General features: G+C 43.1%; 2 long non-coding RNA genes across 3 annotated transcripts; one reads left to right on the forward strand and one right to left on the reverse strand.

Moving 5' to 3' along the window:
* Nucleotides 1-280: 280 nt before the first annotated feature.
* LOC308480630 lies at nt 281-2,767 on the reverse strand. 2 transcript variants are annotated; one of them, XR_013988149.1, is made up of 3 exons: nt 2,007-2,767; nt 1,227-1,286; nt 281-1,113 (listed from the first exon to the last, which is right to left on the reverse strand). It is a non-coding gene; the product is annotated as an uncharacterized lncRNA (long non-coding RNA). The 2 variants fall into 2 exon arrangements; XR_013988148.1 differs by lacking the exon at nt 1,227-1,286.
* On the forward strand, nt 1,231-12,230 carry LOC308480683. Its single transcript, XR_013988226.1, has 3 exons — nt 1,231-1,907; nt 11,114-11,180; nt 11,900-12,230. It is a non-coding gene; the product is annotated as an uncharacterized lncRNA (long non-coding RNA).
* The last annotated feature ends 5,372 nt before the right edge of the window (nt 12,231-17,602 follow it).

Here is a 17,602-nt window from a genome sequence, read left to right on the forward strand (position 1 = left end):
TGGATTTGCAGAAAATATAAGAAACAAATTTAAGGAATTGCAGAAAGAGGGGAAAGTAAATTGAGTTTTGAAATGTTAAGATGACTGTAAAATTATTGAAATTTATAACATTGAAAATCACAAAAAAAGAAAAAAGAAATGAGGCACAACAGATACTGCAGTTTCTTTTTGATGTATGGTTTATATGAAACTGAAAATCATAAATGAAATATATATTAAAAAGAGAAAGGCAAGGCAGTCCTGTCAGCATTCACCCGCACAGTGCTGGCTGCCCCCCACCCACCTTGCCCCTCTTCCTCCTGGTAAGCCACAGTGATGCTATTGCCAGGAAACTAGCAGCTAAGGCACCTCTTCTACCAAGCTCTTTTATTCATTTTATTACATTTTTTTTTTGCCACCTTTCTCACCAAGGAGTTCAAGATGGCATCCATGGTTCTCCTCCCCCTCCTCATTTAATCCCCATAACAACCCTTTGAAGTAGGTTAGGTTAGACTCATTAAACTCCTAGAATCGTAGAGTTGGAAGGAACCCAAAAGTCATCTAGTCTAACCCCCTGCAATGCAGGCACCTCAGCCAAAGCATCATCACCATCACCATTTTTTATTTGTATGCCGCCTTTCCACAGTTAAAAAAACTACGCTCAAGGCGGCTTATAGCATAACAAGAGTTACATAATTACAAAAGTCATAAACAATAAATAAACCACATCAAAAAAAAAATACACAAACAAATGGGAAACAATTTCCATGTAAAATCTAAAACTAAGAATACAGCATTAATATCACAGTTTAAAATGGCATAGGTAGAAAAATAACAGCATTTTTAAAATTATTATTTTTTAAAGGAGCCCTCTCTGTCCAGCAGCAGCAGCAGCGGCAGCAGCCCTTTATAGCTTCCATCAGGCCCTGCCCTAGGCCAGGTGGTTAGTGGCAGGACTGGGGTCCTCAGACGGCTATCGAACCTCTGGTTAACCCAAAACCACTTAATCTGATCTTCTAAATCACTATCAGAATAATCAGACATACTGGGGTCTCTGATGAATCCAAAGAATCTCTCCTGGACTCACGCCTGCGTTTCCTGGTCCGGTGGGATCTCTTCTTCCTGCGCTGTGACCTATGAGATTCAGGGCACAAGGAACTGTCAGAAAAACTAGTGGCGGGAGACCTACCTCTGCGCCAAACCATCCAAAAACGGCGATGAGAAGAACGAGATTTTGCTATGCGCACCTCAGCCTGCTCCAAGCACTGCCTTAAACGGGCAATAGTTCTGTCCCTGTTGTCCCTTCCCTAGTGACCAAGAAGAGGAATATTTGTTATGTTGTAAACAAAATCTGCCCTTTTTTCCTTATGGGGTATGCAAGAGCCTGTGTAGAGTCTTTAAGTAGGTTCCCTATTGGTAGGAGAAAATAACAAAGGCCAACCAGAGAATATTGAGAAGTAAAGCAGCTAGTAAGCCTGATCTTTATAAAACTGTTGCAACAGGGTGCTCCCCTCACACACAGAAGGACGGAGGAGGACCCAGGACAAAGGTGTGCCTGCCCTTATATAGACATTTTAAATTCCCTGCCCTGGAGCTCCAGATCACCCCTCCATACATCATACATGCATCACAGAAGGGGTGTAAACGTCATACCTACATCACAGAAAAGGTGGTCTACAACAGAAATTTGAATGTTGTTGTTTTTCCTGTCTGCCGGGTTATCTGATAATGCCTTATCTGATTGCCTTTCCTGGTAGTCTGGCCATTCCTTTGAAATGGTGATTACCCAATTCCTGAGACAATTCCCTCATGCCCTCCCTCCTTTAAGAGAAAACATTTGATCAGTTTGGGAGTCAAAATGGTTTCAGGTCAGTGTTCCTGTGCTGTTCCAGAGATGTGGTCCCCACATCCATCTACGTGCTTGTCTGGTACACCTATGAACATTTATTATATATATAAGACCTTAATTTTTTTTTTATTACAGTTAGAAGAGGAATAATCAGGGGAGGAAGGGGGGGAGGACTCACCCGACGTCTGGAGGAGATAACTGACCGCTTGATGGTGGTTGCAAGGCTCCCAGATGCGGTCGGAGAGCCAACCAATGTTGCCTTCTTGCCTCCAGTAGAAACACGCTTTGTGGTGGCACGCTTCCTCCCCGAAGAGAGCACCCTCTTCATAATCCTTTTAGTGACCTGCACGGCTCGACTAGGAGCACCCCTTGCGCGTGTGAGGTGGAGAAATAACCCCTTGTTGTTCGGTTCTGCTAGCAGGCGGCATGTTAGTGCTAATAATGTTGTTACTGTTACTAGTACAATATTTTGTTGTTGTTTAGTCGTTTAGTTGTGCCCGACTCTTCATGACCCCATGGACCAGAGCACGCCAGGCACTCCTGTCTTACACTGCCTCCCGCAGTTTGGTCAAACTCATGCTGGTAGCTTCGAGAACACTGTCCAACCATCTCGTCCTCTGTCGTCCCCTTCTCCTTGTGCCCTCCATCTTTCCCAACATCAGGGTCTTTTCCAGGGAGTCTTCTCTTCTCATGAAGTGGCCAAAGTATTGGAGCCTCAGCTTCAGGATCTGTCCTTCCAGTGAGCGCTCAGGGCTGATTTCCTTCAGAATGGAGAGGTTTGATCTTCTTGCAGTCCATGGGACTCTCAAGAGTCTCCTCCAGCACCAGAATTCAAAAGCATCAATTCTTCGGTGATCAGCCTTCTTTATGGTCCAGTTCTCACTTCCATACGTCACTACTAGTACAATATTAATATTATCTTAATAAGGAAAAGGACTGAAAAAAGTGATATAGCAAAGGATTAGAAGGAAGAGACACAGAGCCGAAGAATATAAGCCTGCACTTAGGGAAAGCTGCGAATATGAAACAGAAACCGTTAGCATCTGAATGTGCACATATTCTTAGAAGCCAACGGAAGCCTCCCAAGTGGGAGGAAATTCTTTAAAGGGGCACACCATACCCAGGCCGACAAGCGTAGTCAATGCCAGCAGCTAAAGATTCCATGCTGGTGCAGCAGAGACGAGATGACTGTGAAACAATTCAGATATAAATTGTGCAGGTAGAACTGTAGAGTTGGAAGGGACCCCAAGGATCATCTAGTCCAACCCCCTGCAATGCAGAAATATTCCGCTACCCCACGATAATTGTCAGGGAACTGCCATCGGAGCTAGAGGCGGAGGGAAGGCTCCAGAGGGATGGCGGAGAGGGTCCCAGTAGGGAGAGAGGCAGCCCGTCCGCTGGGGAAGGAAATCAGCGTAACACCAGTAGAGAAGGGGGGCAGATGGGGGAATCGGAGAGGAGGCTCCAAGACTCCTCGCCGGAGACCAGCGGAGAGAGTACGGGTACTCCGCTGCCCACACCCTCCCTGCGCAGAAGACTTCCGCGCAGCGAGAGTAGGAGGAGACTTGGCGTCAAAGAACTTTTGTGCTGGAAGAAGTTCAAGAAACGCCCACTGACGGATTCTGCCAGCGACTGAGACAGTCACGATGCTGGAGGCTGTTCAGTCAGAAAGGGTTTAACCAGGTAACCTCGCCAGCAGTGGCGGCAACTTACGCACGAGCAACCCCTAAATCCATTACAATAAGGATCAAACATGCAACCGTGGCCCCATCAGCATCATGTTTTATCCAACTGAGCTGACCAGGCACTGAAGAAGAGAATACATAAATGCAGACTCCCACATAAAGAGCACCATAGATCACATGAGAACTAACCATGCATTGTAACCCCCCATGTGTGTGCATGCCTATGGCATCATGAGTAATTAATAACTAATTAACAGTATCCTTCCCTCGTGTTACTGAAAACAGAGTTAGAAGGGGCTCTGGGTCATCTAGCCCAGCCCCCTATATACCGATACCAAAACAGATTAGACCAGAGGCCTCTGGCCTTCTTTAAATCTGAGGAGTGGACCAGAGGGAAGCCTGCTTTGGCACGATCCGCTCCTCCTAGCTGCATCCACTGCAGATTTGCCGATTCAAATGGCTGGGTTGTGGCGGGAACCCAGAGGCCTCCATGGCAACCCCAGGAAGGGAACAATGGCCACAGGAGCAGCATGGCTCCGAGAAGATGGCGGTGCAGTGTGCCGGGCTGCAAATGTTGCCCACTGCCAGGACATGATGAGCAGCCATTAATGGTTCCTCATCCTCCTGAGAAAAAGTCACAAGTGGAGTGCCACAGGGTTCTGTCCTGGGCCCTTTGTTGTTCAATGTCTTTATAAATTACTTGGATGATGGAACTGAGGGGTTGCTCCTCAAATTGGCTGACGACACCAAACTGCGAGGGCTAGCTAATGCTGCAGAAAACAGATTCAGAATTCAAAATGACATTAACAGATTGGAGAACTGGATGAAAGCCAACAAAATGAATTGCAATAGGGACAAATGTAAGGTTCTGCACTTAGGCAGGAAGAACCAGGTTCCCTAATATAGGATGGGGAACACCTGGCTTCCTAGCAGTACCTGTGAAAAGGATCTAAGGGTCTTGATGGACCACAAGCTTAACATGAGTCAACAGTGTGATGCAGCAGCAAAAAAAGCTAAAGCTATTCTAGGCTGCATCAACAGAATCAAGGGAAGTAATAGTACCACTCCATTCTGCCTTGGTCAGACCACACCTGGAATACTGTGTCTGGGCACCACAATTTATGAAGGATGTTGACAAGCTGGAACATGTGCAGAGGAGGACGACCAAGATGATGAAGGGTCAAACCAAGCCTTATGAGGAGCAGTTGAGGAAGCTGGGTATGTTTAGTCTGGAAAAGAGGAGATATGATAGCCATCTTTTAATATCTCAAGGACTATCACATGAAAGAAGGAACAAGCTTGTTTTCCCCTGCTCTGGAGGGTAGCACTTGAACCAATGGCTTCGAGTTACAAGAAAGGAGATTCCGACTAATAATAATAATAATAATAATAATAATAATAATAATATTTTTTTATTTATACCCCGCCCTTCCCTGTTCAAAAACCAGGCTCAGGGCGGCTAACAACAAATTTAAAACACTTAATTGTAAAAGCAGCATAAAATACAGTATAATAACATGAATAACAATAAAATTCAAAATTCAGAAATCAATTTAGGGGAAATAAGCACTAGATAATCACCAGGGCTAGCTGTCTGAATTGGTCCTACTTGGGCCAGCGAGGAGGCCAGGGGAGAATTAGCTGTGGGGTCTCAGAGCGGGTAATCTTCATACAAGGAGAAGGGGAGGGAAGAGAAGGGAAATAAAAGATCAGGCTGAATTCACATTAAAGGCCAGGTGGAATAGCTCTGTCTTACAGGCCCTGTGGAAGGAGGTTAAATTCTGAAGGGCCCTAGTCTCCTGGGACAGAGCATTCCACCAGGTCGGAGCCATCACTGAAAAGGCCCTGGCCCCGGGGGAGGATAGTCTGGCTTCCTTAGGGCCCTGGACCTCTAAACTATGGTTATTCATGGACCTTAAGGTCCTCTGCAGGGCATACCAGGGGAGGCGGTCCCGTAAATACGAGGGCCCTAAACATCTGGAAGAACTTTCTGGCAGGAAGAGCTGTTTGACAGTGTAATGGACTCCCTTGGGACTCTCCTTCCTTGGAGGTTTTTAAGCAGATGCTGGATGGCCATCTGTCAGGGATGCTTTAGCTGAGATGTCTGTATTTCAGGGTGTTGGGCTAGATGACCCGGGGCGGGGGGTACCTTCCAACTATACAATCCTATGGTACATTATCTCTGTCCACAAGTTCAAAAACAGAAAGCGAGAGAAGTGCTCCAGAGACTCCTGCAGGCAAAACCTGCTTTCGGTCTCTGCAGCCTGTTCTTCTGCAAATGTTCCCTCCCTGCTTTGCTTTTTGGTATCCTGCATGCATTCCTCTGACATGCACAGTGCTTCCTATCCTCACAGTGCCCATAAAATCCAGGGCCCATAAAAGCCAGGGTCTAATAATAAATGAGCACATTATGGTGTGAGCCGAGTGCCGGGAACGCAATGAAAAGCGACTCTTCTAACAACCTCCTGCCACCTAACTTGCCTGCATGTTCCACGCCTACTGATCCCAGGTACCTGCCTGAAGTTATTCTTAACAAATCAAGCTTGTCTCCTGGAGTTATATTAGGGATGCAACATAGGTTGCCTAATGTACAAGTGAAATGTTACTCTGTCCCTATTGTTTGCAGGCTCTGTAAATGCCATACCCTCTCTCTCTTTGCTTTTATTATTTCCCAACCTTTCTTCTGTCCCCTAATCATAAACCTCTCCCGGCTTTTAGAAAATGCCATTCTGCCTTTCAAGCCGGTACAATAGGTCACATCAGGTAGAGCTGAACCAGCAAAGGGATCATTATAGCAAAAGTTATAAAGTGACTCAACACCACCCAAGGATTCTTATACATTTTTATTTTTGTTTTTTAAAAAGGCAACTTGATGAGCTCAACCTATTAGAGCGTTTAACCCTCTTCAAATCATTTCTGAACAATATCGTGCAGGTGGTATTGTGGAAGCACATAAGGAAAGGAATCCCCATGGGGAGACTTTGAAATTTGTCAACAAGCAAACCTGTATCAGTATTTCAGTTTACACCTTTTGCATCCCTTCCTGTGTTCCCTTCCTGTGCCAAGGTAAGCAGGGAGGTTCAAAACAGGCTCAAGCAGTGACCTGTCAGGGTGCTAGTATCCTGGCAATGGTCATGCCTGCAAGATATCCACAATTTTCAGAGCCCCAACCCAGGGGAAACCCCACTCTGTTCTTAAGGAAGAAGCTACCTACACCCATCCCTAAATTATGCATATTTATGATAGCTAAAGTTGGAAGCCCCCCCAAAGAAGCCAAAGTTGTGCATAAACATTCTTTTTACCCTAGGATGATGCCAGAAATTATCACTGCAGATCATGTAAGTATTTCTTCTTGCTAAGGCAAGTGCAACCCACCATCATTCCTGTATCCACAGAAAGAGAAGGTGGCTTTGCGTGTATGGGTCCCCAAGCCACCCCTCAAAATAATTCACACATCACATGTAATTTTAGTTTTAGGTTTTTGGGCACTAATTTGGCCACAACTTTATTAAAATACAAAATCTGTGAGTGGTTGTTTAAACATTGGTTATGACTATCTGTCCCCCCGCCTGGGATAGAACTGACATTCCGAACTCCAATTGGAAGCCAGTTGAAGGGAAAGTCAATGTTGGGGATCAGTTGAGCTGAGCGTCAGTCCCTCACCGCTCACCCAACCAGCTCCCCAAGGCTTGCCGGCCCTGGTCCCATTTCAGGGATTGGACGAAATCATGGCAAGCCCCAGGATTCCTTTAACGGAATTCCCTTCAGCACCATTGGAGGGGCAGGCCCAGCCTATCCTGACCCCTCCACCACCAGCTTTTTATAACCAATGCCTAACCGCAACCTTACAAGTTGTGACGAATTGCTAAGTAGTAGGCAAAAACCAAGTGGCACCAGCCAATCAGCCAAATGGCAAAATTCCTACTAGGCCCCTGCCCCAAGGCAGGCGACCCCATGACAGGCAAAGCAAGGTCAACCGGAACACAGGGTGGGCGGGCGGGCGGGCAGGTGATCCGATGCACTCTGCTAAAGAGAAAGCAAAAGCCAGAGTGCCCCAGTATTTAAAGACTATGATCCCACCCACCAATTTGCTACATGCAATTTGCCCCAGCAACCCGGTCAGCCAATCGATGCACCAGGCAATAGCCATTAACCTGCCTGGCAACCCAGGGCTGGCCTGGCGGCCCACACCGCAACCCGTGCTCTCACTTAATGGAGAACGCGCTTTATCAGCAGCTCAAGGTAGAGGTAGAGAAGACCTCTATCTTGATCCCAACTATCCCTTGCCTTTTAATTCCTTCCATAACCAAGTGTTTGTTCCCCCTTTTCTTTCTTATTCCAATTTCCTTCTTTTTCAGCTTCCCTTCTCTTGTAGATTCTAAAATGCACCTCATTTCCCTGAAACAATATCTGGGCCAGCAGGCAATTCTGATACAGGGGCTATATTTATCCATTGTAACATTCTAGTGGCTTTTATTTTTCTGTCTCTCCTGGGTACTACACACACCCAGCGAGATAATGATAAGACTAAGTCAATCCCATGCTTCAGGGTGTAAGACGATTGCCAGCTGGAATCATAGAACAGAAAACAAATCCCAATTTTCTTGTAAAAGCATTAGAGATTTGTTCAGGTATATTAGTGTGGATCATGAATTTATCAGCCGCACAGGCATAAGCACAAAGCAGGTTAATCAATATGTTCCATAGCAACCTTCTGGGTAAAAATTCAAGGTGACTGCTGTGACCTACAGAACTCTTAATAACCTGACATCCCTAGAAGTCTGTTCAAAGGAATCAGCTTTAGCCACTGCAAATAATAAAGCAGGTGAATGACATCCTATGTTACCCATTGCAGATACTTCCCCCAAAATTGTTGTAAGTTGCTTAGAATAGCTGTGCTATGGAATTGCACTCTGATTTGTTTGTTTCTTAAAGGGGATAGAGATAAGGAGGAAGATCTATATAAGTTAAAATTAAAACACAAAAGGGGGGAAATTGGCTCTGGCTGGAGAGAGAACTTTAAGAAAGTACTGTTTAGAAAGTCCTATTTGGAGCTGTTTGTTTCAGGATCAGGACGCAACTAAAAGCATAGACTGATGGCGCTGTGGGTTAAACCACAGAACCTAGGACTTGCCGATCAGAAGGTCGGATGTTGGAATCCCTGCAACGGGGTGAGCTCCCGTTGCTCGGTCCCTGCTCCTGCCAACCTAGCAGTTCAAAAGCACATCAAAGTGCAAGTAGATAAATAGGTACTGCTCCGGCGGGAAGTTAACAGCGTTTCCGTGCGCTACTCTGGCTCTCCAGAAGTGGCTTAGTCATGTTGGCCACATGACCCGGAAGCTGTACGCCGGCTCCCTCGGCCAATAAAGCAAGATGAGCTTCAACCCCAGAGTCGGTCACGACTGGACCTAATGGTCAGGGGTCCCTTTACCTTTTAAGAGCACTATGTGCGAGTAAACATCAGATCTGGCTATCAAAGGACAAGGCTGAAACCATTTAACTGAAACAGGACAAAGAGTTGAGGGAACAACAGTCTCACATGCTCCCAAAGTGAAGACGTATCTTAGAAAAATAGCTTCACATCTATATTTTTAACCTTCTGTTGGAAGCCACCCAGCGTGGCTAGGGAAACCCAGCCAGATGGGTGGGGTAGAAAAAAATTATTATTTTTATTATTATTATTACTACGGGTAATCCTGAATTCAACCTGAATTCACACCCTTTAAACCTGGTAGTCAATGAAACAACTGATTTCTTCAGTTTGATTCCACAGATCTATAATTATTTCTCTGAATTGACTCAGTGTTGGCAAATTCTAACTAGCCATGTATCAGACTTAGGCATAACTGTTACGCTGTTGAGCAAAACAACACAGAACTACTTTGGAACTACTGAGATACCATCTTGGTAGTATCTATTATATGATGCTTAAATAAAGATACTTGATGACACAAGCCTAAAAGGTTTGTCTGGAAATACTTCTCGATTTGAAGCTAAGACCCCAAGATTTAATTTGTAAATTCAAGTTTCTGGTGATTCGTGTTGTATGGTACAACATCCATTTTGAAATCAATCAACCCATTTTGGGGGGTGGGTGCAAGTAGTCAGTCTTGCCCAGGGCACAAAATAGCCTGACAGTTGCATTGCCAATAAGTTTTCTATCCCAATTTAATGCATTGTTGTTTAGCACTTTAACTCCAAATCTTTTAAACTGCCCTCACATGTATACATTTCTATTTTTATCTGACTACATCCTCGTAGTTCATGTTAAGTCAAAGTTTTTCTAGTGTTAAATATGTAACTTTACACAGAAAAACAAGATGTAAAAAATAAATAAATCAAGAAGCGGAATGCCCAGTTTTAGAAATGCTAATGACATACAGTGGTACCTCGGGTTACATACGCTTCAGGTTACAGACTTCGCCCAGAAATATTACCTCGGGTTAAGAACTTTGCTTCAGGATGAGAACAGAAATCGTGATCCGGCGGTGCGGCGGCAGCAGGAAGCCCCATTAGCTAAAGTGGTGCTTCAGGTTAAGGACAGTTTCAGGTTAAGAACGGACCTCCGGAACGAATTAAGTACTTAACCCAAGGTACCACTGTATTTAAATTTCAGGTTCATAATATAAGCGTAAACATGATAGAGCCCTGCATTCTTCATGAACTTGGATTTTGTTCAGATCCAATGAAGAACTCCTTCTTCCTCCTCCACCCCCCCCCCCCGCAATTATCTTCCAGCTCTGAGGGAGGAGTGAGGTCCTGGTCTGCAGCTTTTGGTGTCCCTCTTATCCATGGCACATGCAACACAGAGTAGGAAAGTAACATACTCAAGGACAGGTTGGAGAAATTCTATTTTCCATGGTTCTTGCACATTTTACTCTAGACTGATTGATGTGTCAGGAGGCGAGGAGGACAGATCAAGTGGTGTGGAACTTTTTGCAGCCTGGGGGATGAATTCAGCAACCTTCTAGGGGCTGTGGGGTTGCAGAGGTAAAAGTGAGCAAAGCAATGAATTCCAAAAATACAGTAGGCATGTTTCCATATATACATACATGCTCACACACCTCTCTCCATCTTCCATCCAATAGGCATTATCAGAGGTCTGGTCCAGCCAGGCAAGAAGGGTGTGTGGCCTGGGGAAATTGGAGGTGTGTGGCCTGATGAGAGTCTTCAGGGCCAGCGAGAGAGGTCTGGAGCGTGACATTTGATCCCTGGAACTGAGGTTCTCCATTCCTACTCCATTGGGTCAAAATTCTCTTGGTGAACAAAATGACTCCTTCTGTTAAGTTGTGGGTGAACATATCCGACGACACAGCGATTCTTCAAACAGCTCTTGTTTATTCACAGGCCAGGACAGAACTGAACAGAAGGGTTCAGTCAGCCTGCTTATATAGAGCTCCAGTACAATGTAACTGTAACAATTTTCTAAAACTATCCAATCACTGAACGTCACTTTCGATCCCTTATTTGTATAACTATCTACAGTATCCCCCTGCTGGCCCAGGGTGAGAACTTCAATACATAACACCTTCTGTTTGTGGAAGGGCAAGTCTTGATCTAGTGCATACCCATGTGAGCGAGACCTGTTTCTCTTCTGCAGGAGCAATCACCATAATGATTTAATGAGGAGAGTGAGAGAGCCCAGCTGGAGCAGCCACACCTGTCAGGTAAGGGATTTGCCGACTCACAGAAGCAGCAATTTTGAGCAAAATTAGAACTCTCAGAAAAGAAAGGTATCTTGCCCCAGCTGCTCCTAATTGCACACTTCAGATTGAACCTGAAGAAGTTCACTCATCTCTACCAAGTATAAAGTCTCCCTCCAACTGTTTAACCCCTTTGCCCCAAGTGCATCATCTCCCATTCTCAGACCTTCCCTATGTAAGTGGATAAATGGATGCCCAAATGGAACACCATCCTTTACTATTATAAATGAGGAGGGGAGCTCAAAATAGACGTTAACTCTCCATACCGCCAGCCAATCATGTATTTAATTGGGTATATTTTCCTTACATGTTCAGTAGAAGCAGTAAATGGGCACTGAATCTCCACACTGCCAGCCAATCATGTATTTAATGTGATACATTTTGCTTCAATTTGAAATGGAAGAGAATATAGTTTTCTTGTGCTCACAATTAAGAGCTTGGTCCATTTTTTAAATTGTTAGCCATTTGGCTACTTTTTATCTTCCATCACATTTCATGAGAGAATCAGGCATGTAATTTCTGAGCTTGTACCTATTTGAATTTTTGAGACTGAGAAGCACCTAACGTTGATTGGAACGTCTCCTATAGTTCTATCCAAATAAGTCTTTAACTTAGAGATAGGCATGTATAAATAACTTCTAATCTTTCAGTCCTCATGCCGTCGTTCCAATCTGTTTCAACAGCCGGTGCAAAGGTGTCAAGTGTGTGTCAGTTTTCATACGACCATCTTACTACTTAGCCTTAGTCAACAACAGATAAAGTTGGGAGAATGAGAGACTTTCCCCAGTTGACAGTTTTCTTGGCTAAGAAGAGGCAGGATGGCAGGCACAGATGGAAAAGTTCAGCTCAGAAATGTTATCAAAAGGACAGCAGGAGTCATTTGATTTGCCGTGTCCAGAGGATATAAATGTCTTCAAACCGTACTATAGAGGGCATGAGAGATTGGTTTCCTTTATTTTAATGCTGTGACTCTAGAATATGTTGTCAAAAACAAAAATCAAGTGAAGAATGGTAGTGCAGTGAAAAAAGCAATTTGAGAGGCAGCAATCCCCTCCATAACAGTCAGTGAGGACAGCAGCAGTGTCACAGAGAATCAAATTGTTTGCGTTTATACTTCTTTTGCTAAAATGCACGTCTTAAGCATGAGTGTGCAATAATCCCTGGGTGTGACAGATACATTATTCAGTACACTGTGGAATCCCCATCAATAGAACCTGGGGGGGGGGGGGCGACATCAACTTCTGCCATTACTGAATCAGTATGCCACATAAAGGTGGTACCAACGGAACACTTATATGGAAAAAGCTACCCAGGAACACCACTAAGGCACAGATGAATGAACGTTCATATTACAATATTTCTATACCACCTATCGATTGAAAACAACATGTATAAAGGAACTACCAGATTTCCCCAAAAAAAAATGACAGTAAATAACCGGCCAAACTATAGCGAGGAGAAGAAGCAGAAACTGAGCAAGATTTATCAAGGGGAAGCAAATACTAATATAAATGCCCCCCTCTTTTGAATAAAATACTGCAAAGCCAGCAGATCTAATCATCTTGGCAATGGGATTTCATAAATGGGATCCTGCTCTTGAAGAAGCTCTGACCTGGGTATACAGGGACTAAAATATTGGGGGAACATGTAAGGTGCCACCCCAAAGATCTTAATCTCCAAGTCTCCACCCCATCATCCAGCCCGGACACTGAAGTCCAGCGCCGTGGGCCTTCTGGCAGTTCCCTCGCTGCAAGAAGTGAGGTTAGAGGGAACCAGGCAGAGGGCCTTCTCGGTAGTGGCACCTACCCAGTGGAACGCCCTCCCAGCAGATGTCGGCAAGAAACAACTATTTTATTTTTAAAAGACAACTGAAGGCGGCCCTGTTTAGGGAAGTTTTTAACGTCTGATGCTGTATTGTTTTTAAAATTTGGTTGGAAGACACCCAGAGTGGCTGGGGAAACCCAGCCAGTTGGGCGGGGTATAAAAAATAAATTATTATTCTTATTAATGTGTGGGTAGACATCTGGGAGACAGGAGTCTTTAATGGGGCAGAGCCCAAAATTTCACCCTTCATGAAGGAGAAAGAGTGAACCATGCAAAAAATCTGGCAATGTGGAGTGCTCTTGTTCATTATTCCAGCCAGCCAGACCCACTTCCAGCCTACTCCATTTGATCCCCATTCCCGGTTTCCCAATCCCCTCCCCCCATCTTGTTAGCTTTTTTAAAGCCATTGAACATGCTCACTCCTCATTGGCCTGTTTGGGGAACTCCTTGCTCTCCCTGTTTCCCACAACTTGTTGAACATCTAAAGGGACCCTAAGAACCCAAGAAAACCCATTGGGCAAGTGAAGACCTGTCTACAATAACAACGCCTACTCTCCTTTTGATTAGTTTTCAGAAGTCCCATTATAGGTAATGGGAAATAACACAGGTGATAAATGGGATTGTAACAAGACACCAATTGGATACCAAAGAGTGTTCATTAGATAACTGTCTTTTTTATTACCCTCTACAAAATTGGCATTCTCTGAAATTGTACAATTATTAAGTCATTCATTTTTTTTGTTATCGATCTACTTATTGGGGTTATTGCAAATTTGTGTGTGACAGGGCTAGGTTGAAGAGAAGTCTGGTGACAATGAATGGTGGCATGAACAATGTTAAAACATTTAGAAAATGATCTTCCTCTGCCAATTGATAAATTAGATTGCCCTTAATAGGAAATCACAATGGGCCATTAGACAAATAGTGGGGAAAATTTAAAATGCTGTATATCACCAATATTGTGTTAATCTTGGATCTTCGTTGAACAGATGTGCTGGCTTGTTATGAAATAAAGGGCCATTGAGAAAATTAAATGTTTTACACAAATGATAAAATGACCCAAATGATTAACTGAGGGTTTTTATTCTCTTTGAATTATGTGGCTTAATGCCCCAGCGAGTTAAAAGTAGTTGAGGTAATCGTTCTACCTGCATCACTAATTGATTCTTCAGAGATGCAGGAGTTCCCATGAACACAGTTGGTCAAAAGTGAAGCAAAAATATCCATATTCCAACACCATCTTCCTAATCCTCCAAATCACAATCTGAGAATTTGGAATGAGCTGTGAGGCCTACCACCCTCCTCTCATTTCACCTTCCATATTCCCTGCTCTTGTTCATGTTAATAGAATATTTTCTGGTTTTGTCAAACCACCGTTGGCCATAACATCAAAACTAAAAATCCATGGTTAGAGCAATCCCTCCAAACCATGGTTGCAAACTATAGTTTAGTTTGGAGACATTTCTCAAGCAATGCATGTGGTGGTTTGTCACAATAAAATTACATTTGTGCATATCCATTTATTTCACAAGTCTTTGAAATCTTTGGCAAAAAAATTGATTGATCTCTGTTAGACTTGATAGTTTGGTTAACTATATCTGCACACACTCACCTTGATATCTGAATATATGAAAGGAAACAAAGTACAAAGGTCTCCTTTTCTTTTTGCTAATGGACAAATTATAAGACTCACCTTTGCCTGCTTTTTCTTTCTTGCTCCTTTTTCAATATTATTTAATTTAAAGGATGCTTACACCAGCTACTTTTATGCAGTGGTAGGTAGGCAACACTGATGTAAGCTAACTAAAATCAAGGGCAGAACAAGGAAGAGTCTGCCCAACAACAGAATGTTATGAAACTGTCATTAAAGATGTTTCCTCTATTTAGAAATAATCTTTTAGTTGACAGAGTTGTTCTTCCTGCAGCTCAGAACTATTATACCAAGAACACACACTAGGACAATCTTTCTCATCCTTGGATCACTAGATGTTGAAAGACAATTCCCATCATCCCTAACCACTAGCCATGCTGACGTGGTATGCTGGGAGTTGTAGTCCAACATCTGGGAACTGAATATTGCTACTGTTTAGCATGGCTTTCCCCCCTTGTTGTAGATTGGGTAGATGTTTATTTTAGATATAGCTGATTTCATAGCTCATTTTGTGATTTTCTTCTACCTTTGTATTTACCAAGTTGCATGTGTACAGTGGTACCTCGGGTTAAGAACTTAATTCGTTCTAGAGGTCCGTTCTTAATCTGAAACTGTTCTTAACCAGAGGTACCACTTTAGCTAATGGGGCCTTCCGCTGCTGCTGCGCCGCCATCGCATGATTTCTGTTCTCATCCTGAAGCAAAGTTCTTAACCTGAGGTACTATTTCTGGGTTAGCGGAGTCTGTAACCTGAAGCGTTTGTAACCTGAAGCATCTGTAACCCAAGGTACTACTGTATTGTGTTTTCCCAGATATAAGGTATACTTAAAGCATTGCTGGGAAACAACAATATGATTCAAACAACAACAACAACAACAACAGATTTGAGAGGACAAACATGTGGATAAATATTGATAGATAGAAGGATAATATAACTTCCACACTGCAATTTTCAATCAGTTCACAAACAATTGATTTGTCCTGAACAACCCATCAGATAAGGTTTCTACATCCTACCAGGTTGGGCAAAATGTCCTGTCAACAACTCAGGGTTATGCGGTTGTTGCCATTTACTGAACTGAAGGAGTGTGAGATGAACACTAGGCTGATGGTTAACATTCTTACCTCTGATATTGCCAGTTGCCTCTTTGGAGGGTGGGAAATCAAAGGATCACATATCCCCACACTGTCCCACAACAGAAAATATGAGAAATATGTAGTACTAGTCTAAATCTTTCTCTGTGCAAACAAATAACTGCTGTGTCTATTAAAACCTGAATTTCAGTCCCCAATATAAGACCACATATAAGAAACCCCCAGGTTACCTAGATACTCAATTAAACTGGGCCCGAATTGAAGTATTTGTGGGTAACTTCAGTGGTTTAATGATAATAAAAAGAATTCCCCCTGGATGTCTAAATCCAGCTGTAGGACAAGAACTCAGGAGATCTTTAAAATCATGCAACAAAGCAAAGCATAGAAATATAGGCTGTTAGACCTTTAAAATATCCCTTTTAAGTCACTTTCAAAACTTCCCCTTTCTTCCCCTTTAGCATAGAAAAGACCACACAGTTTGGTAAATTAAAAAAAAAAAAAAGTTTTTACTTACAAACCTTTCAAAGGTCAGATACAGGTGCTTTTTCGTACAGCAGACTGAAAACACAGGCAGCAAAACTTAGGTTAGAAAAACGTAGACTGCAATTTTGTGTACACTTATCTGGAATTAATACTGTAGACCAATATCCAGTTTCCTGGAAGTAAGCCCTATTGAATTCAACGGGACTTAAGCAAACATGAATAGGATAGCACCAAATGGGAGGTACTTCAGAATAAACTTGCATAAGACTGCTCTACTTGCTTGGATCATTCCTAATGGAAATAAAAGGAAGGGAATTGACTTAAAACTGAAAAAGACATTGGATAATATATTTGGAAATTATTCAAGCTATTCTAAAAAAATAAATAAAAATACTCTACATTAATACAGTCTGGTGTTGTTTATGAAGTGATACTCTAATGTGTTACTCATCGATTTCGCTGCGCAGATTGTACTCTTAGTGTCAAAGCTCTCTAGCTTTCTAGCCCTTGGGGAATGGTCCAGACTCTTTCTCCTCCTCCCCTGCCTCAAACCTTCACAATCCTCTTTCCCTCCTCTGTCCCACTACGGAGCCAAAATCAATAAGCATTTATTTTAGCACACACTGAAATGCATGACATAAAAGAAAACATTTTTTTAATCTCCCACAGTCTGCTATTTTCAAAGCAAGGGTATGTTTTTATATTTCATTCCTTTGTCACCACAGTTAAGGTTCATAAACTTGTTTCATCAGTTCCAAGAGGCTCTCTTGGTTTCAGCTATATTTTCAATCACATTTTCGATCAATATGGCAGTGCATTTTTTTTTTAGCAGCTAATGAAAGCTTTGTGTATGATTTACTGTTTGTTTGTTTTTTCCTTGCCATTTCTTAGCCAGCTTTTATTCTACCCATCTGGTCAATTGCGTTGACCATAATGAATTAAATAAAATAGCATGGAGAGCTGGAAAGCTCAGATATTTAAAACAAACTCTGAGAATGACTCCGACATAATATGGGCCCTATCCCATAAAATTTTAAGAGATATTTTCCTTTGTTCAGCTTCTGTGCGTGGCATAGAATAGTCTTCCCTAACATGGTTCCCTCCTCTGGGAACCACACCTCTGATCAGTCAGCATGGACAATGGTCAGGAATGATGAGGATGGAGTCCAAAACATCTGGAAGTTCACAAAACATCTGGAAGCTTGGAGGGGGTCCCAAACATCTGGTGGGGGAAGGCTCACAAACAGCATGGGATCATGTTGCTTTTCCATATCCTTCAACATTTCTCCGATGAAAATGGGGACATCCTAAGGAAAAGTGATGCCATCCCATTC

The sequence above is a fragment of the Podarcis pityusensis genome (assembly GCF_964106645.2).
Source record: "Podarcis pityusensis genome assembly, chromosome: 6".
Classification (NCBI taxonomy): Eukaryota; Metazoa; Chordata; class Lepidosauria; order Squamata; family Lacertidae; genus Podarcis; species Podarcis pityusensis.